This window comes from Aethalodelphis obliquidens, unplaced genomic scaffold (genome assembly GCF_003676395.1).
Source record: "Aethalodelphis obliquidens isolate GAN/ISIS:26980383/991018 unplaced genomic scaffold, ASM367639v1 scaffold1, whole genome shotgun sequence".
Classification (NCBI taxonomy): Eukaryota; Metazoa; Chordata; class Mammalia; order Artiodactyla; family Delphinidae; genus Aethalodelphis; species Aethalodelphis obliquidens.
The window spans coordinates 21,277,955-21,302,602 of NW_020837945.1; positions in this window are offsets into that span (position 1 = coordinate 21,277,955).

The window sequence follows — 24,648 nt, forward strand, 5'->3', positions numbered from 1 at the left end:
AACTTTATAACTTCTGGTTTATTATTCCTCTGCTTACTTTTGCTCAAGTAGTTCTTCAAAATAAAAGGCAGCACACTACATATACTACTTTGCATTATTCTCTTTGTTACCTAAAAATATATTCTTGATATTACCCTTTAACAGTTAACAGAGACTTTTCTAACTCATTTAATATTGTTTATTATATAATTTTCAGGTGTGTAGGATTATAATTCAACATTTGTATACACTACAAAGTAATCACACCACAAGTCTAGACACTATCCATCGCCATACTGTTGACTTCCTTCACCCATTTCAACCACTCCCTAGCCCTCTTCTCCTAACCAATAATCTGCTCTGTATCTATGAGTTAGTTTATTTTTATTTTGTTTGTTCATTTTTTTAGATTCCACATATGAGTGAAATCATGTGGTATTTGTCTTTCTCTGTCTAACTTATTTCACTTAGCATAATGCCTTCAAGGTCCATCCATGTTGTCACAAAGAGCAGGATTCCATGTTTAGTTTTTAAATAGATGATTAAGATATATTATATATATATATATATATATAATTTTATCTATCTATCCATTTATCTATCTACCTCACATCTTTATCCATTCAACTGTAGATGGATACTTAGGTTGCTTCCATATCTTGGCTATCATGAATAATGCTGCTGTGAACATTTTGGTACATATATTATTATGAATTAATGTTTTGTGTTCTTCGTATAAATACCCAGAAGTGGAATACGTGGGTCATATGACAATTCTATTCTTAATTTTTTGAAGAATCTCCATATTGTTTTCCATAGTGGCTGCACCAATTTACATTTCCATTAACAGTGTACTAGGGTTCCCTTTCTCCACGTCCTTGCCAACCCTTGCTATTTCTTACCTTTTTTTTTAGGCTGTGCCAGCTTATAATTACAGCATGCAGGATCTTTTTTAGTTGCTGTGGCATGAGGGATCTTTTATTTGCGGCATGTGAGATCTTTAGTTGTGGCATGCAAACTCTTAGTTGCGGCGTGTGGGATCTAGTTCCCTGACCGGGGTCAAACCTGGACCCCTGCATTGGAGCGTGAAGTCTTAGCCACTGGACCACCACGGAACTCCCTCTTCTCTTTCTAATGATAGCCATTCTGACAAGTGTGAAGTAATACCTCGTTGTACTGTTGATTTGCATTTCCCTGGTGATAAGTGATGTTGAACATATTTTCATGTGTCTTTTAGATATCTGTATGTCTTCTTTGGAAAAATACCTATTCAGATCCTCTGCACATTTTTAATCCAGTTGTTTATTTTTTTGATACTGAGTTGTATTGAGTTTTTATATATCTGGGATAGTAACCCATTATCAGACATATTGTTGGCAAATATCTTCTCCCATTCAGTAGGTTTCCTTTTTATTTTATTTGTGCTATCCATTGCTGTACAAAAAGCTTTTCAGCTTCATGCACTAGCCCTATTTGTTTATTTTGCTTTTTTTCTTGCCTTTGGCATCAGATCCACAAATGCATTGCTAAGACTGATGTCAGTGAGGTTATCACCAATGTTTTCTTCTAGGAAATTTATGGTTTCTGGTCTTACATTTAAGTCATTAATCCATTTTGAGTTAATGTTTGTGTATGGTGTAAGATAGTGGTATAGTTTCATTTTTTTGAATGTGGCTGTCCAGTTTTCTCAACACCATGTAAAGAGACTATCATTTCCCTATTGTATTTTCCTTGCTGCTTTGTAATACATTAATTTAACATATATGTATGGATTTATTTAGGGCTCTCACATCTGTTATATTGTTCTGTGTGCCAGGACCATAGTCTTTTTACTATAGGTTTTACTATAGTATTTTTACTATAGGTTTGTATTATAGTTTGTAGTTTGAAATCAGGGAATGTGATACCTCCAGTTTGTTCTTTCTCAAGATTATTTTGTCTATTCAGAATTTTTTGTCATTCCATAAAAATTTTAGAATTTGTTCCAGTTTTGTGAAATATGGCATTGGAATTTTGATAGGAATTGCATGTATCTGTAGATGGCTTTGGGTAGTATGGATATTTTTATAACATTAATTCTTTCACTTAATGAGCACAGAATATTTTTCTATTTATTTCTGTCTTTTTCAATTTCTTTAATCAATATCTTATAGTTTTCAGTGCACAGGTCTTTCACCTCCCCAGTTAAACATATTCCTAGGTTTTATCCTTCTTTTTGGAATTATAAAAGGGATTTTTTTTTTAATTTCTCTTTCTGATATTTATTTATTAGTATATAGAAATGCCATGAGTTTCTGTATATTGGCTTTGTATCCTGCAATTTTACTGAATTCAGTTATTAGTTCTAACAGTTTTTCTGGTGGAGTCTTTAGGGTTTTCTACTTTTAGTAACATGTCATCTGCAAATAGTGACAGTTTTACTTCTTTCTGATTTGGATGACTTTTTTTTTTCTTTTTCTAAACAAATTTTTGTTGCTGAGATTTCCAATACTATGTAGAATAAAAGTGGTGGGAGTGGGCACCCTTGTCTTCTTCCTGATCTTAGAGAAAAAGCTTTCATCTTTTCACCTTTGAGTATGTTAGCTGTGGGTTTATCATACATGGGCTTTATTATGTTGAGCTTTGTTCCCTGGATACCCACTTTGTTGAGAGTTTTTATTATAAATGAATGTTGAATTTTGTCAAATGTTTTTTTCTGCATCTATTAAGATGATCATGTGATTTTTATCCTTCATTTTTTTAATGTGATATATCACATTGATTGATTTGCAGATGTTGAACCATTCGTGAAAATCAATGCATTGCACTAAATTGTATGAATGTACCTTGGTTATTGCTCTAATTTTTATATGTAAGCATTAAGACTATTTCCAATAGTTGGACATTATACATGATACTACAGTTGATAACTGTGATTTTTTCATGTTGCTGCAGGTGTAACTTCAACAAAGTTTCTAGAAATGAGCTTGCTGTATTAATTTTTATGGTTACTGTCATGTTCTCAGCCATAGGAATTGTACTATTTTTATTTCCATCAGAAATATATGAGTGGCTATTTGATGTAATTTCAAAAACAGAATTCTATCAAAATTTGAAATTTGGTAATTCTGAAATAGGTGAAAAATGATGTTTCATTGCAGATTAAAATTGATCAATTGCTATATTAAACAATTTTTATATTTAGTTTCATATTATGTTTCTATCATTTTCAAACTTTTTGAATTTGTGTTTACTTTCCATTGACTTAAAATGTATTAGATATTGTTGAGATGAGCTCTTTATCCATTATATTTTTACAAGTAGTCATTTTTCTCTTGATATGTCTTATGACTTCCTTATTTTATTATGTAAAATTAGCATTTTTTGTAATATAATTGAATTAATCCAATTTATTTTAATGGCAAAATGTATTAAACATATTTATTTCACATTCAGATTATGAAGGAATTTAATTAGTTTACTTCTAGTACTTTATAGTTTTATTTATGTATTTTTTTTGTTTTTTGTTTTTGAATTTATGAATTTTATTTATCTTTTTATACAGCAGGTTCTTATTAGTCATCCATTTTATACTCATCAGTGTATACATATCAATCCCAATCTCCAAATTCATCACACCGCTACCCACACCCACCACTGTTTTCCCACCTTGGTGGCCATAGCTTTGTTCTCTACATCTGTGTCTCAATTTTTGCCCTGCAAACCGGTTCATCTGTACCATTTTTCTAGGTTCCATATATATGTGTTAACATATGATATTTGTTTTTCTCTTTCTGACTTACTTCACTTTGCATGACAGTCTCTAGATTCATCCACATCTCTGCAAATGACCCAGTTTCATTCCTTTTTATGTCTGAGTAATATTCCATTGTATAAGTACCACATCTTCTTTATCCACTGGTCTGTCGATGGGCATTTAGGTTGCTTCCATGACCTGGCTATTGTAAATAGTGTGGCAATCAACATTGGGGGGCATCTGTCTTTTTGAATTATGGTTTTCTCTGGGTATAAGCTCAGTAGTGGGATTGCTGGGTCATATGGTAATTCTACTTTTACTTTTAAAAGAAGCTTCATACTCTTCTCCATAGTGGCTGTATCAATTTACATTCCCACTAACAGTGAAAGAGGGTTCCCTTTTCTCCACACCCTCTCCAGCACTTGTTGTTTGTAGATTTTCTGATGATGCTCATTCTAACTGGTGTGAGGTGATACCTCATTGTAGTTTTGATTTGCATTTCTCTAACAATTAGTGATGTTGAGCAACTTTTCATGTGCTTCTTGGCCATCTGTATGCCCTCTTTGGAGAAGTGTCTATTTAGGTCTTCTGCCAATTTTTGGATTGGGTTGTTTGTTTTTTTAATATTGAGCTGCATGAGCTGTTTATATATTTTGGACATTAATCCTTTGTCAGTTGATTCATTTGCAAATATCTTCTCCCATCCGGAGGGTTGGCTTTTTGTCTTGTTTGTAGTTTCCTTTGCTTTGCAAAAGTTTTAAGTTTCATTAGGTCCCATTTGTTTATTTTTATTTTTATTTTTATTTCCATTTCTCTAGGAGGTGGTCAAAAAAGATTTTGCTGTTATTTATGTCAGAGTGTTCTTCCTATGTTTTTCTCTAAGGGTTTTATAGTGTCCAGTCTTACATTTAGGTCTCTAATCCATTTTGAGTTTATTTTTGTGTATGGTGTTGAGGAGTGTTCTAATTTCATTCTTTTACATGAAGCTGTCCAGTTTTCCCAGCACCACTTATTGAAGAGACTGTCTTTTCTCCATTGTATATGCTTACTTCCTTTGTCATAGTTTAGTTGACTATAGGTGTGTGGGTTTAACTCTGGGCTTTCTATCCTGTTCCACTGATCTATATTTCTGTTTTTGTGCCAGTACCATATTGTCTTGATTACTGTAGCTTTGTAGTATAATCTGAAGTCAGGAAGTCTGATTCCTCCAGCTCCAATTTTTTCCCTCATGAATGCTTTAGCTCTTCGGGGTCTTTTGTGTCTCCATACAAATTTTAAGATTCTTTCTTCTAGTTCTGTAAAATATGCTATTGGTAATTTGATAGGGATTACATTGAATCTGTAGATTGCTTTGGGTAGTATAGTAATTTTCACAATATTGATCTTCCAATCCAAGAACATGGTATATCTCTCCATCTGTTGGTATCATCTTTTATTTCTTTCAATAGTGTCTTATAGTTTTCTGGGTACAGGTCTTTTTTCTCCCTAGGTAGGTTTATTCCTAGGTATTTTATTCTTTTTGTTGCAATGGTAAATGGGAGTGTTTCCTTAATTTCTCTTTCAGATTTTTTATCATTAGTGTATAGGAATGTAATATATTTCTGTGCATTAATTTTGTATCCTGCAACTTTACCAAATTCATTGATTAGATATAGTAGTTTTCTGGTGGCATCTTTAGGATTCTCTATGTATAGTATCATGTCATCCACAAACAGTGACAGTTTTACTTCTTCTTTTCCAATTTGTTTTCCTTTTATTTCTTTTTCTTTTCTGATTGCTGTGGCTAGGACTTCCAAAACTATGTAGAATAATAGTGGAGAGAGTGGACATCCTTGTCTTGTTCCTGATCTTAGAGGAAATGCTTTTAGTTTTTCGCCATTGAGAATGATGTTTGTTGTGGGTGTGTCATATATGGCCTTTATTATGTTGAGGTAGGTTCCCTCTATGTTCACTTTCTGGAGAGTTTTTATAATAAATGTGTCTTGAATGTTGTCAAAAATTTTTCTGCATCTATTGAGATGATCATATGATTTTTATCCCTCAATTTGTTAATATAGTGTATCACATTGATTGATTTGCATGTATTGAAGAATCCTTGCATCCCTTGGATAAATCCCACTTGACCATGGTGCATGATCCTTTTAATGTGTTGTTGGATTCTGTTTGCTAGTATTTTGTTGAGGACTTTTGCATCTATATTCATTAGTGTTATTGGTCTGTAATTTTCTTTTTTTGTAGTATCTTTGGTTTTGGTATCAGGGTGATGGTGGCCTCATGGAATTAATTTGGGAGTGTTCCTTCCTCCACAATTGTTTGGAAGACTTTGAGAAGGATTGGTGTTAGCTCTTCTCTAAATGTTTGATAGAATTCACCTGTGAAGCCGTCTGGTCCTCGACTTTTGTTTGTTAGAAGATTTTAATCACATTTTCAAGTTCATTACTTGTGATTGGTCTCTTAATGTCTTCTGTTTCTTCCTGGTTCAGTCTTGGAAGGTTATACTTTTTAAGAATTAGTCCATTTCTTCCAGGTTGTCCATTTAATTTCTGTAGAGTTTCTTGTAGTAATCTCTTAGGTTGCTTTGTATTTGTTGTAACTTCTCCTTTTTCATTTCTAATTTTATTGCTTTGAGTCCTCTCCCTCTTTTTCTTGAGGAGTGTGGCTAATGGTTTATCAATTTTGTTTATCTTCTCAAAGAACCAGCTTTTAGTTTTATTGATCTTTGCTATTGTTTTCTTTGTATTTCATTTATATCTGCTCTGACCTTCATGATTTCTTTCCTTCTGCTAACTTTCGGTTTTGTTTGTTCTTCTTTCTCTAGTTCCTTTAGGTGTAAGATTAGATTGTTTATTTGAGATTTTTCTTGTTTCTTGAGGTAGGCTTGTATAGCTATAAACTTCCCTCTTAGAACTGCATCCCATAAGTTTTGGATCATCGTGTTTTCATTATCATTTGTCTCTAGGTATTTTTTGATTTCCCCTTTGATTTCTTCAGTGATCTCTTGGTTATTTAGTTACATATTGTTTAGCCTCCATGTGTTTGTGTTTTTTACATTTTTTCCCTGTAATTGATTTCTAATCTCATAGCGTTGTGGTAAGAAAATAATGCTTGATATGATTTCAGTTTTCCTAAATTTACTGAGGCTTGATTTGTAACTCAAGATGTGATCTATCCTGGAGAATGTTCCATGCACACTTGAGAAGAAAATGTATTCTGTTGTTTTGGGATGGAATGTCCTATAAATATCAATTAAAACTTCTGGTCTCTTGTGTCATTTAAAGCTTGTGTTTCCTTATTAATTTTCTGTTTGGATGATCTTTCCATTGGTGTATGTGAGTTGTTAAAGTCCTCCACTATTATTTTGTTACTGTTGATTTCCTCTTTTATACCTGTTAGCAGTTGCCTTATGTATTGAGGTGCTCCTATGTTGGGTGCATATATATTTATAATTGTTATATCTTCTTCTTGGATTGATCCCTTGATCATTATGTTGGGTGTATATACATTTATAATTGTTACATCTTCTTCTTGGATTGATCCCTTGATCTTTATGTAGTGTCCTTCCTTGTCTCTTGTAACATTCTTTATTTTAAAGTCTATTTTATCTAATATGAGTATTGCTACTCTAGCTTTCTTTTGATTTCCATTTGCATGGAATATATTTTGCCATCCCCTCACTTTCAGTCTGAATGTGTTCCCAAGTCTGAAGTGGGTCTTTTGTATACGGCATATATATGGGTCTCTTTTTTGTATCTATTCAGTGAGCCTGTGTCTTTTTGTTGGAGCATTTAATCCATTCACATTTAAGGTAATTATCGATGTTAATTGTTTTGTGTTGTTTTTGTAGGTCCTTTTCTTCTCTTGTGTTTCCCACTTAGAGAAATTCCTTTAACATTTGTTGTACAGCTGGTTTGGTGGTGCTGAATTCTCTTAGCTTTTGCTTGTCTGTAAAGCTTTTGATTTCTCCTTTGAATCTGAATGAGATCCTTGCCAGGTAGGGTAATATTGGTTGTAGGTTCTTCCCTTTCATCACTTTATGTATATCATGCCACTCCCTTCCAGCTTATAGAGTTTCTGCTGAGAAATCAGCTCTTAACCTTACGGGAGTTCCCTTATATGTTATTTGTTGTTTTTTCCCTTGCTGCTTTCAAAAACTTTCTTTGTCTTTATTTTTCAACAATTTGATTACTATGTGTCTTGGCATGTTCATCCTTGGTTTTATCCTATGTGGGACTCTCTGCACTTCCTGAAGTTGGGTGGCTATTTCCTTTCCCATGTTAGGGACTTTTTCACCTATAATCTTTTCAAATATTTTCTCTGGTCCTTTCTCTCTCTCTTCTCCTACTGGGACCCCTATAATGCAAATGTTGTTGCATTTAATGTTGTCCCAGAGGTCTCTTAGGCTGTCTTCATTTCTTTTCATTCTTTTTTTCTTTATTCTGTTCCACGACAGTGAATTTCACCATTCTGTCTTCCAGGTCACTTATCCGTTCTTCTGCCTCAGTTATTCTGCTATTGATTCCTTCTAGTGTATTTTGCATTTCAGTTATTGTGCTGTTCACCTCTGTTTGTTTGTTCTTTAATTCTTCTAGGTCTTTGTTAAACATTTCTTGCATCTTCTCGACCTTTGCCTCCATTCTTTTCCAACGTCCTGGATCATCTTCACTATCATTATTCTGAATTCTTTTTCTGAAAATTGCCTATCTCCACTTCATTTAGTTGTTTTTCTGGGGTTTTATCTTGTTCCTTCATCCAGTACAGAGCCCTCTTCCTTTTCATCTTGTCTATCTTTCTGTGAATGTGGTTTTTGTTCCACAGGCTGCAGGATTGTAGTTCTTGTTTCTACTCTCTGCCCTCTGGTGGATGAAGCTATTTAAGAGGCTTGTGCAAGTTTCCTGATGGGAGGGACTGGTTGTGGTTAAAGCTGGCTGTTTCTCTGGTGGGCAGAGCTCAGTAAAACTTTAATGCACTTGTCTGCTGATGGGTGGGGCTGGGTTCCCTCCCAGTTGGTTGTTTGACCTGAGGCAACCCAACACTGGAGCCTACCTGGGCTCTTTGGTGGGGCTAATGGCAGACTCTGGGAGGGCTCACACCAAGGAGTGCTTCCCAGAACTTCTGCTGCCAGTGTCCTTGTACTCATGGTGAGACACAGCCACCCCCTGCCTCTGCAGGATACCCTCCAACACTAGCAGGTAAGTCTGGTTCAGTCTCCTATAGGGTCACTGCTCCTTCCCCTGGGTCCTGATGCACACACTACTTTGTGTGTGCCTTCCAAGAGTGGAGTCTCTGTTTTCCCTAGTCCTGTTGAAGTCCTGCAATCAATTCCCTCTAGCCTTCAAAGTTTGATTTTCTAGGAATTCCTCCTCCCATTGCCAGACCCCTGGTTTGGGAAGCCTGACATGGGGCTCAGAATCTTCACTTCAGTGGGTGGACTTCTGTGGCATAATTATTCTCCAGTTTGTGAGTCACCCACCCAGCAGTTATGGAGTTTGATATTTTTGTGATTGCACCCCTCCTACAATCTCAGTGTGGCTTCTTCTTTGTCCTTGGATGTGGGGTATATTTTTTGGTGAGTTCTAGTTTTTTTTTCCTGTCGATGATTGTTCAGCAGTTAGTTGTGATTCTAGTATTCTCACAAGAGGGAATGAGAGCAAGTCCTTCTACTCCTCCATCTTGAACTAATCTCCTCTAGTTTCTTTTTTGTTAATAATTCTGATTCTTTTGGAATTTATTCCTGTTTGATAGAGGCATGGATCTATTTTATGGTATTCCAAATAGCCAACCTGTTGTGTCAGTGTCAGCTTCTTCCAGTTTTATTGAGATCTAATTGACATAGAGCATGATATATGTTTAAGGTGTACAGCATAATGATTTGACTTACATATTATGAAATGATTATCACCATAAGTTTAGTGAACATTCATCATCTTATATAAATGCAAAAAAAAAAAAAAAAAAAAAACAGAAAAAAATATTTTTTTCTTCTGATGAGAACTCTTAGGATTTGTCTCTTAACAACTTTCATATATAACATAGAGTAATGCAAATTATATTAATCGTGTTGTTATATTACAGCCCTATTATTTATTTATCTTATAACTGGAAGTTTGTGTCTTTTTACTACTTTCATCCAATTTCCTCTCCCCCAAACACTCCCACCATCTATGGCAACCACAAATATGTTCTCTTTTTCTATTAGTTTGTTTGTTTTTTGAAGTATAATTGACCTACAACACTGTGCTAGTTCCTAATGCACAACATAGTGATTTGATATTTCTATACACTACTAAATGATCACCAGGAGAAGTCTAGTTACCCTCTGTCAGTCATCATACACAGATATTATATTATTATTGACTATATTTCCGTAGAGTAAAGTTCATCCCTGTGACTCATTTATTTTGGAACTGGAAGTTTGTATCTCTTAATTTCTCCCACCTATTTCACTCATCCGCCCCCCAACCCTTTTCCTCTCTGGCAACTACATGTTTGTTCTCTGTGTCTCTGACTCTCTTTCTCTTTTGTTCTGTTTGTTATTATTATTATTTTTAATATTCCATATATTAGTGAAATCATATGGTATTTGTCTTTCTCTGTTTGACATTTCCTTGAGCATAATACCCACTAGATCCATCTGTGTTGTCACAAATGGCAAGATTTCATTCTTTTCTGTGACTGAGTAATATTCCATTGTATATGTATACCACTTCTTCTTTATTTGTTTATCTATATCAATCTTTGATCTAGGATTTGAGATGCTGCTTTCATCACTAAGTAAATTTCTATATATACTTGGACCATCTAATTTATTTTATTTTATTCTATTAAGCTGATTTTCTGTTCATGTACCAGGTAGCACATTGTTATTTATAAAGCCTTTATAATAGCTTTATCTCTCATGCTCATTCTCTATTTTCAAGACTTTACTAGCCACCCTTGATTTTTATTATTTCATAAAACCTTCAACATCAACTTGCTAGTTCCAGAAATTGAAACTTGATATTATTATTATTAGGATTATGTTAAATGTGTAAGCTAACCTAGGGAGAACTGGCGTGATAGTAGTAAGTCATGTTTTATGAGTATTCATATGTGTTAAAAACGATTTTGGTGTTTTATGGGAGCTTTTCAAACTTTTCCTGATATGGGGCTTTGCAAAATCTTATTGAATGTAGCTTGAATTGTTTGTTCTTTTTCTCAGGTTTTATAAATAAGGCTTTTTGTCTCCATTTAATTCAATTTTCATAATATTAAAAGAATGAGTGAAATACACTTCCTCTCTGGAATCTTCTCTAATACCTCTCTGTAAAGAGGACAGCTCCATTCAGGCTAGCATCAGCTTCATTATTTGATTCACTTAATAGCTTCAACTGTCCTACAGTTGAAAATACAATGTTTTTAAATCAATTTCAATTTGCCCCATATCCACCTCTTCCACTTACAAGCTTTCATTAAATTTGTGACCTAGTTTTTTTCTTTTCTCTGCAACTAGTTTATCTCCTAGCAAATAGGAGTACTAGCATCCTCCTTTAAAACTTTGTGAGAAATAAATTATATAAAAATGTAATGGGCTTTCCAAAATATACAGTAATTACTACTCGAAAATATTACTTTTATTTCCTTTCCATTTTTATAAAACAAATAAGATATGTGTTATTGACCATTCAACTACACTAACTCTAATGAGTCCTCAGCATCCATGAGGATGAGGTCTTTAGTGTTTACCAGAAGATAAGGGAAATGACTCTTTAAAAATTCATTCTTGGGGCTTCCCTGGTGGCACACAGAGTCCGCCTGCCAATGCAGGGGACGCGGGTTCGTGTCCCAGTCCGGGAGGATCCCACATGTCACGGAGCGGCTAGGCCCGTGAACCATGGCCACTGAGCCTGCGTGTCCAGAGCCTGTGCTCTGCAAAGGGAGAGGCCACAACAGTGGGAGGCCCACGTACCACAAAAAAAAAAAAGCATTCTTCTCTTGTGAGAAATCCAGAAAGTGAATTTCAGGGTGTGATGTTTTAAGTTCTTAATTAAGAGGCCATGTCTCCTTAAGACACTGAGTATAGAAAGCCCAGGATCAATCTCTAGACAGAAGCATCTCTCAACTCCCATTTAAGAGATGGAAGAAAGAGATTAAATACATTTCTTTACTTATTGCACACTTCATATCACTGACGAAACTAGCCCCTTTGATGGTAGTCTCAATTTTAACTCTGTCTCATCTCTGAGAAAGTGTTTCTTACTCAAGGAAACAAATGAATTATGGGAGAAGGAAAGAATGTTCAGTTATTTGCAGGATGATTTTTTTCAATAAAACGGGAACTGTACTCTGAAATGGAAAGAAAATCATTTTAAATATTGACTCTGAAATTTTCAAGTTTTAGGACTTTTTGAAAATAGAAAACAGGGAATATTAAAAACCTGACCATGTTCTGATGATTATATATAAGATGAAAACCACATGATAACTAATATCTGAATACTTTTCTTCTTTCTCTTGTTCCATTTCTTAACCTGAAATAACATATGACAGCTAAATACTTGAAAAACAGATTTTCCTTACGTTCTCAGCTCTAAATAATATCAAGAAGTATATCAAGATTCATTTTTTGCCTCTCTTATTTTCTCCACATGCCTGAAAGAATTAAACATGCCAATAACCACATTTCTCCAGCTACCTGTTCACCATAGTATCACTTGGTTGAAAAGAAATAATACCAGAGGATCCTGTCACTGCCATCCTTTTCAGCTTCTCTTAAATTTTCCTTATTAAGAAAATGTAGATCATGGACAGAAGCATTAGGGTATGTCCTCCACCAGATATGAGAAAAACAATGTATCTTCAAAGAAGAGTACATCTCAACTAGTTCCTATTGAGATTTCATTTTACATATTCATCAAAGAGAGTTCTAGTAAAAACCTATGAGTTTATGATTAACATTTTGCTGTCATCAGCTATCAGTATCATTTAGTTTGATAAGGTTAATTGACTATGAATCATCCATGATTTTAATAAAATGTATAATTTTAATCACTTGACTTTTCTGCTATACTCAGTTTTCTGAAACCTATTACCTTCCATTTGTGCTAGTTGGTGTGGTTATAATACTTCAAGAGTTAATTGACCATATCTAAGTTAATCTAAGTTAACTTCACACATAGCAGTTAACATTATTTTAATAATATATTTATGCATTGCTAAAACAAGCTTTCTACAATATATTTAGTAGTTTTTTTTGTTTGTTTGTTTTGTTTTGTTTTTTTGTTGTTTATTTGCAGTACGCGGGCCTCTCACTGTTGTGGCCTCTACCGTTGTGGAGCACAGGCTCCAGACACGCACACTCAGTGACCATGGCTCACGGGCCTAGCCGCTCTGCGGCATGTGGGATCTTCCCGGACCAGGACATGAACCCGTGTCCCCTGCATCGGCAGGCGGACTCTCAACCACTGCGCCACCAGGGAAGCCCTCCACAATATATTTAAATACTTTAATGTATGCCTTAGTCTAATAATTATATGTCACTGTTTCTTAATGAGCTCTTATGAATAATTGAATATCTCAGTTATTTAAAATATACCTCTTTAAATATAAGAATGTTATATTAAATATTTGTGATTTAAAAAATTCTAAAATTCCCTACATATATTAAGATTTCTCAAAAATAACACAGAAAACACAACATTTTTCTTATTGAATAAGGTCTTTTCATCATGTATTGCACTGGATTCCACATAAGGATTTCTTTTCTTTTTTCTCCTAATAGAAGTCTAAAATTTGACATCTAAATTTGTTAGGTCATTATTTCTTTTCTATCTTTACTGTTCTTCCCTGGAATAACTAGTGCTTATATGTGATACCTGAGACTTTATAGTAAACCCTGGATGACCAAAGCAAAGCTCCAGAATTAAAAGATTAAAATATGTGTTATAGTACAGAACTTATTCTCTGATATGGGATAAACATATGCGACCCTGTTAATGATTGAACTGAGAAATATTCTTGAAAAAAAAATACACGCAGAAAGGCTATTTTGAGAAATAAAGATGTCTTAATGATAAGATGAAGAAATACTTCTTTCATTAATAATCTTTATAGCTGCACACCATTTTAATGTACAGGTCAATGGAATTTGGTAAATGTACACATGTAACTATCACCCCCCAATTTATTCTTATCAGTTGAAGTCAGTCACTCCCATCCTATGCCCCACACAATAACTTATCTGCTTTTTGTTCATTTTTCTTTTTTAGTTTTGTTCTTTTAGAATTTCATATAAATGAAATCCAGCTTCTTTCCATCTAATATAAAGTTTTGAGATTCATCTATATTGTTGAGTGTATCAGGATTTCTTCTTTTACATTGCTGAATAGTCTTTCAACAATATAAATATGTTTGAATTTATTTTTAAAAGTTTGTATCTCAGATATGGGGACGTATGTATATGTATAACTGAGTCACTTTGTTATGAAGCAGAAACTAACACAACGTTGTAAAGCAATTATACTCCAATAAAGATGTTAAAAGAAAAAGTTTGTATCTCTTGCCATTTTTACTGGGTTCCTACATCTTATTAGTTTTTCATAAGATTTATTGAAACAGGATTTCTAAAGAAAAGTGTAAGTATATATAAAGAAGTTTCTAAGTTATTGAACATTTTAAGGAATCAAAATCTTTAACATTAACTAATGACATTTCAAATTTACCCTCTGACACTAAATAGTATTTGTGCTCTGACAACTGAAATATTTCCATGTTTCCTTTTTCCCATATTAAAGGAGACTACTGAATTGCATTCTGATGAATTTAAGATGCAGTAAAAATCAACTTTAATGAAACTATAGCATCTAATAGAAAAAGCTGATAGCAAAATTAGAATAGAGGATCTTAGGAATTATCAAGAGTTTTGCCCAAGTCAGCATAAACAGGGCACTTTGCAAACCTTTCTAAATTTCATATTTAGCAAATTATACACAAGCTTTAGAAATATTCAAAGTAATTATTACCACAAAGAAAAAGAAACTTTTTAAAAATTTGCTTTACTTTCTCTGCATTATAACTTCATGATAAATTGTGGTAAAATCATTATTTGTTTTTTATGTTCTAGACTGATTTTTAAATTAATAAAAATATTCATGTATTATTCATATGATTCTGTATTTCATGTAAATTTACCCCTCTTTTTTCCACAAAACTCAAACTATGAATTAAAAATCTATTCAGAAAACTTTACATGCATTTTACCACTTTCCTCTGAAGCAAGGGCAGAAATATATCACATTTTAATGTTTCATGTACTCAGCGGTTTAGTGTTTATTTACTTATCAATTCACAGTTAGAGAAAGAGCAAAATCAGCAGCACAAAAACAAATGATTGCAAATGAAAAGTAAAAACAAAAAATATTAAATGTTATTTAGAATAATTTTTGCACTGATCTATTTTTTAATAAGATGTACATTTGAGTTTTGCCATCAATAGTTAGAAGTTGATTTTTATTGGTCTAACATATATATTACAGTATTTTTCATTACCATTTAAATAAACATTTTGAATGTTCACATTTTCTATAAATCTGAGAATACCTCTCTCTTAAAGTGATAATTACTGTTTTGAAGTAAGTCAATTTGGAAACCTAAAACAAAACTGAATAAGTCATTTGTTGCTGCATAACAAGTTACCCTAAAACTTACAGCTTAAAGTAGCAAATGTTTATTTTTTTCCCACAGTTTCTGACAGTCAGGAATCTAGCAGTGGATGCGCTGGGTGGTTTTAGCTCAGAGTTTGTAACAAGGTCAAGTCAAGCTCTTAGCTGGGGTAGCAGCCATTTCAAGCCTTAACTGGCACTTTAGAATTTTCTTCCAAGCTCACCCACCTGATGGCTGGCAGACCTGATTTCTTGACAGGCTCTGCCTGGAGTTTCAGTTTCTCAACACATAGGACTTCTCATATGTTTGCTCAAACTGGCAGCCTCTTTCTGCCAGAGACAGTAATGGAAGGGAGAGATGAAAGGGAGAGATGAGGGTAGTGGGGAGGAGAGACAGGAGAGAGAAAGAGAGTTCTGCCATATGCTATTTGACACATTCACAAACCCTGGTAATACGTGGGAGGGGTCTACACAGATGTGTGAGAACAACAAACAGGGAACACTGGAGGTCATACTGGAGGCTTGCTACCACAGTCTTGTCTGGCTATCAGTAAAATTTATATTCCTCCTGTAACCAAATAGGGTAGGGGGTTCCCAGAGAAAGAGAACCAGGTACGGCTCTCTTGACATAAGAGAGACTATTTTTGGCCTAAGAAATTTTGTGATTTAAGCCTGGCCACAGTGCTTGACTTTGAACAGGTCTCAGTAATTAATGATCTTAAGGGAACAAAAAAATACAGAAACAAACTATGATCAAGCAAGAGAAGTAACAATACAAAGATAATATATCACTTGTAAAGACTCCCAGTTCTGTTTCGATGGTAAAGATTAGTCTGATCGTTTCAACCACCAGATCAGCTGGAAGCTAAGGGGTGACGATGTGGACCTTTTCTGAGCCTCGTGACTCAGTCAACTAAAACTTGGACCCTGTAGACTGCCCAAATCCCTTCATGAGTATGCATGTACCTTTAGCTTAAAACTGCTCCAATTTTGCTGCTCCAGGAGACACTGCTTTGGGCAAGATCCTTGAGGTTCTCCTTACTGGCTGCAAGGAATAATAAAACCTTCCTTCTCCCAATCTTTGGCTTGGTGTGTCTTCTGGCTCCACATCCACCAAAAGGCAAACCCAGTTTTTCAGGTAATACTTCCACAATCAAAACACACTTATCTCCTCATAAGGCCCCCCTAAAGTCTTATCCTATTACAAACTCAGCTCAAGTCCAGATTCCTGTATCTAAATCAGGTCCAGAGTGAATAAGTCTCCTTGGGTCTGGCTCTGTAAGTACAGTCATTTGACTGTTTAAGTTCTGTTTAAGTTCTTCTTGACTTAAAATGACAAGTTATCTTCTTCACTTAAAGTGACAAGTTATCTGCCTCCAATACAACCCAGCTGATGATGGTGCGATTAGCACAGATAACATCTTCATAAAAGGGAGAAAGTGGAAGGTAAATGTAGACATTGTTTCAAAACAATTCTTACATTCATCCAGGCAAGAGTTGTACATGCTATGATTAGGTCTCAAGGCCAGGGAATAATTGTTGAAGGCTCTTGGTTCCACCCTGAGTCCTGCTTCCTTTTTCATGAAAGGTAGCATGTGTTGCTTCTCAGTCTGCTTACTGTTACTAGTATTTTGTGAGCCAAAATGTCTTTTCATTTTGTACTTTCTCTGACCTTTTCTGTCAAAGTTGGTAATGTTTCTGAATACAGAATTCCTTTTAAAAGTTGTGAATCTTATTGGGCTTCCTACCGTTAGATAAAAGCCATATTTATGATCTCTTGGAGATAAGCCTTCTCTACTTTGCATTCAATCTGGGAAGGTTGAGAGACAATGACCTTCAGTATTTCAAAAGCTCTAATGTTTGATCGAAGGCATATATGAGACACATGTTTTACCTCTTTGGAGAGTCTTTTGTCTGAAGTAGCCTTTGATCTTTCTAAGATCTTAACAAAAGATTTTCAGTCATACTTGCAGCTTAATCTTTGGTCTATTTTTCCCACAGTGTCACGGATTTGATCTTTCCTCAGAATTTTAGCATCTTTTGCCATCTGAAAAGGCTGAGAATTTTCAAAGCCATCAAGTTTTAATATTTTAACTATTCTTCCTTTGTTTTATGTCACTCTCACATATTACTATAAGCAGTAAGAGAAAACTAGGCAGTATTTTCAACACTGATTGAAATTCTCCTCATTGGGAGACAGTTCTCCATGGGTCTCTGGTGTTTCTTCACTCTGAAATCTTTTTAGGAATGTCTTCATAGCAAACAATTTTGGAAGACAGAGGTAGTAACTCCTTCCAGGATTTGCAGCCTAAGATGTTAAAGATCACATCTCCCTCTGTGCCAGTTATGTTGTAGTTTTATGTATTAGCTTCTTATTGCTGCTGGAACAAACTTGGTTGCTTCAGTTACAAATACACATGTCTCCTTAGTTCATGGTCTCATTCATCTTCAAAGTTATAAATGGCTGGTACAGTCTTTGCTCTGCTCTATAACTCTAACATTGACTTTTCTGTCCTGGTCAGAAGAGCAGGCTCAGAGCTTCTTAATCCCATACCCAAGTGTCCAACAGGCCTCTGGGGCAGAGTGGCTCATAGGCCCAGGAGATCTACAGGACCTCATGTTCCTACACATGACACGACCTCAGGTTCCTATACCAGAGACCACAGGGCAGAGGCCTCCTGGGAAATGCGTTCTGGGCATGGTCAAGTGTGGGCTTCTGGCCAAGGGGGCCTGCAGTGGAGGAAGCCTAAAAGGCCTTGACCATGAGGATGAAAGCTGCCATCTCAGAGAAAAAATACCTTTCCCATAATCCAGGATAATCATCCCATCTCAAGATTCTTAATTTAGTCACATTTACAAAGTCACTTTCACCAAGTAAGGTAACATATTCATAAATCCTAAGGATTAAGACATAGGCATCTTTACAAGGCCATTATTCTGCCAATCATAGTCTATATTTTGTACCCCAAAGATTCACTTCCATCCCACATACAAAATGAAATCACACCATAACAACATCTCCAAAAGTCTCAACCAAGTAACATCAACTCAAGGGCAAAATCTCATTCCTGTCTCATCAGTTCAAACACCCCAAATATCATAATTTAAATCAGTCATGCATAAGACTTTGGATATAATCCTTCTTAGGGAAAAATTCCACTCCATTTGTGGGTCTGAGGAACTAGAATCCAAGTTATATGCCTCCAAGATACAATGGTGGGACAGTCATAGGATAGCAGTTATAGACATTCTCATGCAAAATAGGAAAATATAGAAGGAAAAAAAAAAGAGTTGCCAGTTGAAACAATTTTGAAGTCCATCTAGGCAACCAGCATTAGCTTTCAAGCCATTAGCTTTCTTTGGCTCTCAGCTCTACTCCCTGGCTCATGGTTCCTCTACCTTCACAGTTGACCTTTATCTTTTAGAAGTATAGCTCATGTCTACAGCTTAGTAATTGTATCTGTCTGTTTTCTGCTACAGAATTTTGAGATATTAACACCTTCTTTCATTCATCTTATCCTCTCTGTCCCTTTTGGTCTAAGCTAGCAGTGTTTCTACTGGTAAAAATTTGTTCTACCCTTATCAGTCCCCCATGTATGTCATGGGTTTTCACTCTATTAGACAAGAGGCTACACCACAGAGCTTTCCTGAATAACCCATCTCTATTTCTGACTTCTATCTAGATGGCTGAGATAATACATGAGTCACACACCTTCAAAGAGTCTTCTTGGGAGTGAACACTATGACCTTTAATTCCTTCCTAGGCACTAGCAAAAATTTCCAGTCATGCTCACAGCATTCTTTCTAGAGCATGTTCTGAGAGTGAACGTCCTAATTTAGCATCTTTTGCAACCTGGATAGGCTGATAATTTTTCAAATCATCAAGTTATATTGCCTTTTGCATAATAGTCCTTCCCTCAATGTATCTCTTTCCTCCTGCATTTTACTATGAGCTGTAAAAGGTAACCATGCCACATTTTCAATATTTTGCTTGGAAATTTCCTCAAATATCCAAGTTTATCATGTACAAATTTTGCTTTGCACATAACTGCAAGACACAATTCAGCCAAGCTTTCTGACACTGCATAAGAAGGATACCACTCCCCCAGTTTCCAGTAATATGTTTCTCATTTCTTCTATCAGTCCTCACCAGCAACACCTTTAAGGTCCATATCTATCAACAGTCAGTTCACAATGATTTAAGAATTCTCTAAGGTGATATATGTTTTCTACACCATGCTCATCACTTTCTTCTGAGCCTTCATCAGCAGTCTTAAATGTCCATATTTCTAATAAAAGTCTGTTCAAGGCAGTCTAAGTTGTTTCTAGAATGTTCCTTAATATTTTTTTCCAGTTTCTGACCACTGCCCAATTTCAAAGTTACTTAACATTTTTAGATATTTCTTAGAGCAGCACACTACTTCAAGGCACCAAAATCTATTAAATAATAATTTCTTTAGGCTGATGTAATAAATTATCATAAGTGTGGTGATTTAAAACCACATAAAAATAATATATTTCTAGAGGTCACAAGTCTGAAATAAGCCTCACTGGGCTGAAATCAAGGTATTAGCAGGGCTACACTCCTTTCTGGAGGCTCCAGGGGAGAATCTGTTTTTGTGCCATTCCTGGCTCCATGGACCTCTTCCATCTTCAAAGCCAGCAATGGCTGGTCCAGTCTTCCTCATGCTACATCACTTTGACACTGACTTTTCTATTTCCCTCTTTCACTTACAAGGACCCTTATAATTATTTGGGGGTCATCAGTATGTTTTGCCTATCTCAAGATTCTTAATGTAACCTCACCTGCAGAGGCCCATTATTAATGAATAATGATATATGCATTATGTTAAATGAATATATCATTTAACATAACATATTCACAGTGTCTGGAGTTTTTGGAGGAAGGACATTATTCTGCCTAACACAGTTTGAATACAGCTCTCTTGTAAACTGGGGAGTTTCTTAAGCTTGTGGTTCTTCATTTGTGACACAAATGCCATTCATGTTCAACATCACTCGAAGCCACTTTGCATTTCCTTTGGGACATGGGGGGCAAGAGAAACTGAAGCAAGAAGGAAGCTTGTGGTGTATGCAATGATTTGAGTAAAACAGTCCTTTGTCTCTGAGACCTAGGAGTCTGATGTCTTCCGGGAGGATCAATGAGATTGTGGAAAACCAATTTGTTAGCTTTCAAACAAGATAAAAATCTCAAACTTTTCTCAGTACTTGACTACCTTAGCCTGATTACACGTTTCATACTTTATATCTACTGTAGTTTATAGGGTTGCTAAGCTTTCTGCTACTACACTACAATAAACCCTTTCCCTAATTCTTAATAACATTTTCCTCACTTTCTTGTAAGTCCTGTCTTGTAGATCTATCAAAGACCATACACATTCTATTAAGTGCTTCAACAAAGCACTTTAGATTTTTACTATCGTTCTTACATTTTACTCTCTATTTTCAAAGCCACTCCCACATTTCAAGTTTTTTTTTTTTTTTTTTTTTTTTTTTTCAGTACGCGGACCTCTCACTGTAGTGGCCTCTCCCATTGTGGAGCACAGGCTCCGGACACACAGGCTCAGCAGCCGTGGCTCACGGGCCCAGCTGCTCCATGGCATGTGGGATCCTCCCGGACCGGGGCACGAACCCGTGTCCCCTGCATTGGCAGGCGGACTCTCAACCACTGCACCACCAGGGAAGCCCTCAAGTTTGTTTCTTTAACATGCAGATCCTGATACCAAACTATGTATAAATATTATTTTGTGTTGTAATAAATTATCTTCAAACGAGCAGCTTAAAACAATAAGCATTTATTTCTCATACATTTTCTGAGAGTCAAGATTCTGGGATTGGCTTAGCTGAGAACTTCTGGTTCTGGCTTTCCTGTAGGATGATGCCCATACTGTTGGCTTGTGATTCAGTCACCTCAAGACTGAGGCTTGTGAACCTCTCTCCTTCATGTGGTTGTTGGCAGGCTTCATCCTTGTTGTCTCTTGGCTAGAGGTTTTATTTCCTCATCATGTAGTTTTCTCCATAAGGCTGCTCACACGAAGAAGCTTGTTTCCCAAGAGTGACTGATGAGAGCAAGAGCAATTACAATTTAGTCTTAAAAGTGACATATTCTTAATTCTGTCATATGCTACTTGCCACACAGACCAATCTGTTACCATATAGAGGAAACTACACCAGGGTATCAATACTAGGAGTTGAGATCATTTAGGGCTATGTTGGAGGCGCAGTACTACAAACTGTATTATTTGATATTATTGTATCAAAATTAGTTCTAACTATTCCTATAAAAAATATTTGATGATTTTGATAATATTAATGCAAAAACATCTATATAGATAGCAAATATCTTTTGTTATGTATCTGAAGTAGAAGAAATTATCTTATGCCTAGATTAGTTATTTTTTAAAATTTATTTTATTTATCTACTTTATTTATATTCTTGACTGCATTGGGTCTTCATTGCTACATGGGGGTTTTCTCTAGTTGCGGCGAGTGGGGCCACTCTTCATTGTAGTGCACAGGCTTCTCTTTGCGGTGGCTTCTATTGCTGCGGAGCATGGGCTCTAGGTGCGCGGGCTTCAGTAGTTGTGGCACGTGGGCTCAGTAGTTGTGGCTCATGGGCTCTAGAGTGCAGGCTCAGTAGTTGTGATGTACAGGCTTAGTTGCTCCATGACATGTGTGATCTTCCCAGACCAGGGCTCAAACCTGTGTCGCGTGCATTGGTAGGTGGATTTTGGTAGGTGGATTCTTAACGATTGTGCCACCAGGGAAGCCCTAGATTAGGTAATTTTTTTAAAAAATTTGCAATCATGAAGAAAAGAAACATGTTTTATAGAGCACTTTTCTATATGAGTATATTTGTATATGAAATTATCTGAAAATACATTCATAATTTTTTAAAATATTTATTTATTTATTTATTTGGCTGCATTGGGTCTTAGTTGCAGCACGCAGGCTTCTCTCATTGCATGGGCTCCAGATCACACAGGCTCAGTAGCTGCAGCATGCAGGCTCTCTAGTTGTGGTGCGCAGGCTCTAGAGCATGTGGGCTCAGTTGTTGTGGTGTGTGAGCTTGGTTTTCCGGTGGCACGTGGGATCTTATTTCCCCGACCAAGGATCGAACCCGCATCACCTGCATTGGAAGGTGGATTCTTAACCACTGCACCACCAGGGAAGTCCCACATTCATGATATTAAATGGAAAAAAAATGTGCTTCAGTAGCATGGTTCATGGTACCTCAGAATATTCAGAATTTGTCATTGGCTGGATGAGCATGAACACAGCTCCATGACTTGGCCCCATGTCATCTCTCTGATCTCATATATTATCATCTCTCCTCTACCATAGATGTACTCCATTCTGGCCACTCAGGGCTTCTACTCTGATTAGTGCAGGCATACCCTGTTTTATGGTGTTTCATTGGACTGCACTCTATAAATATTACGTTTTTACAAATTGAAAGTTTGTGGCAAGCCTGTGTGGAGCAAGTATATCAGTGCCATTCTTCCAAAAGCATTATTTTTAAATTAAGGTATTACATTGATTTTTTTTTCAGGCATAATGCTATTGTACACTTAATAAAGTATGTGTAAATATATCTTTATATGCATTGGGAAACCAAAAAATTTGTGTGACTCTTTATTGCGATATTCATTTTATTGAGGTGGTCTGGAACTAAACTCACAATATCTCCGAGATACACCTGTACCTCTACCTGTAAAGTTCTTTCACACATACCTCTATAGCTCATTCCTTTAACTCTTTCAAATACTTGATCAAATATAATCTACTTAATGAGAAATTCCTTGTTGGAATGTGAATTAACCTATGCGGTGCAACAAATTGCTAGTTCCAGATTCATTTTTTTTTAAATGTAATTACAAGCTTTCATAATACTATATGCAGTTTGTCCTTGTTTTTCTTATTTTTCCCCAATACAAAAATGTAGTTTCTGTGAGGCAAACATTTTTGTGTCTTGTTCATTCAACAGTGTTGTTTCACAACCTCAGGAGCTGTCCAGGTTTAATCTGAAACTGGGCCCCATAGACCGAGGGCAGGGTGAGACAGAAGGAAGAGACAGGTCATTCCAGATTGGTAGATGGCAGGTTTAATATGCAAGGGAACTTACTTAAGAGGTTTGTCATGGGCAGCTGCAAGATAAGTAAATTTTGCACTTGTCCACCTTATCTTAAAAGTTTATATAGAATCCTTAAATGGCTTCAGTCAGTACCCAGTCCAGATAGCCTCAACACCACATTTCTATTTTGAGGTGGTATCCTTGAAGCAGGCTCTGAAAGTGGGTAAGGCAAGCAGAATGCACATTCCAAGAACAGGGTAGGAGGTGGGGTGTCTCCAATTTCCCCAATTGCCCAGGTCCAGCTGGATGGTCAATTGGTGATCATGTATTTTTGATGGCTTCTTCCAACACTCAGGTATCTCTGACACTTAGAATACTGACTGGAACCTTGTAGGAACTCAAAGAATATGTGCTGAATGAATGAATTGAGGAGTTTTTGAAATAGAAGGCTAACGGGTTCATCTGCAGTTGGAATAGAATATATGAGACACTTCCCTTGCTTTAATGAATAAATTGTTGTTTTGAAATATAAGAAAGTGGAATTACTTAAAGACTTACATCATCATTGCATATTTATTAGGAAATACTGCTCATTTTCTTGGCTATTGTCACACTGGGAGCTATTAAGGGATGTAAGGATGTTTTTGATTAACTATCATTGTTGCTCCAACATTCTTTGTATCTGTTAATGTTAAACGACTATTGCTGAACAACACAAAACATTATTGATTATTTCAATTTTAAAAGGTTATTCCATGAATTTTTTAGCACAACTTTAAAGCACTAGTCAGAAGTTATAGTCTGCAGTGACTTGAAAGGCTGCATAATCCAGTTGATTTTTAGTTTTCCTATAGAACTTGAATTGTTATTAAGGTTATATGATAATAAACTCTATTTTTTCTATTGAGCATCATGCCAATATATGATTTTTTTAGTTAATAGGATTGCTATTGTATTTTATAATAACTTTTGCCAATTCGATATCTCCTTTACTCAAAGGAAGATCAAAGGACATTTTGCTCTCTGATCACTAGTTCTTCAAACATCCTTGAATGACATTTCTTATTATTTTCTGAAAATACCTAAAGTAAGGCAGAATGTCTGCAGTATAATATAGAATCACTTCATGCCAAAAAGACAGAGTAGCTAAAATTATTAACTTTATGTTAGCCAGAACTGTTGTCAGCACTTCTGTTACTACT